The sequence below is a fragment of the Acyrthosiphon pisum genome, unplaced genomic scaffold, assembly GCF_005508785.2.
Source record: "Acyrthosiphon pisum isolate AL4f unplaced genomic scaffold, pea_aphid_22Mar2018_4r6ur Scaffold_2013;HRSCAF=2526, whole genome shotgun sequence".
Taxonomy (NCBI): domain Eukaryota; kingdom Metazoa; phylum Arthropoda; class Insecta; order Hemiptera; family Aphididae; genus Acyrthosiphon; species Acyrthosiphon pisum.
Window position 1 is genome coordinate 711 of NW_021769468.1, and position 359 is coordinate 1,069.

A 359-nucleotide genomic window follows, 5' to 3' on the forward strand; every position below is an offset into this window, starting at 1 on the left:
AGAACCGATTAAAATTTGTCCTCACATATAATGTTTCTCAAGATCATATAGAACTTTTTTTTTGCCTGTGTACGTTCTAGAGGTGGATGTAACAATAATCCTAATTAAATTCAGTTTAAACATACTTTGAGGCAGCTATTATTTACAAGAAATATAACTGTTGAAAGTGGTAACTGTTGTGGTTTTGATGCACTTTAAGATGTCATAAGACATTTTCGAATTTTGCTCTGATAAAAAAAGTGTAAGAGTGTACAGGAAGAAACAACATTCGATGATGATGAAAGTGAAATTCAAACATTTAGATCAACTTAACAATTTACAGTTAGTAGAACATAATAATGATATTTTAGATTATATTT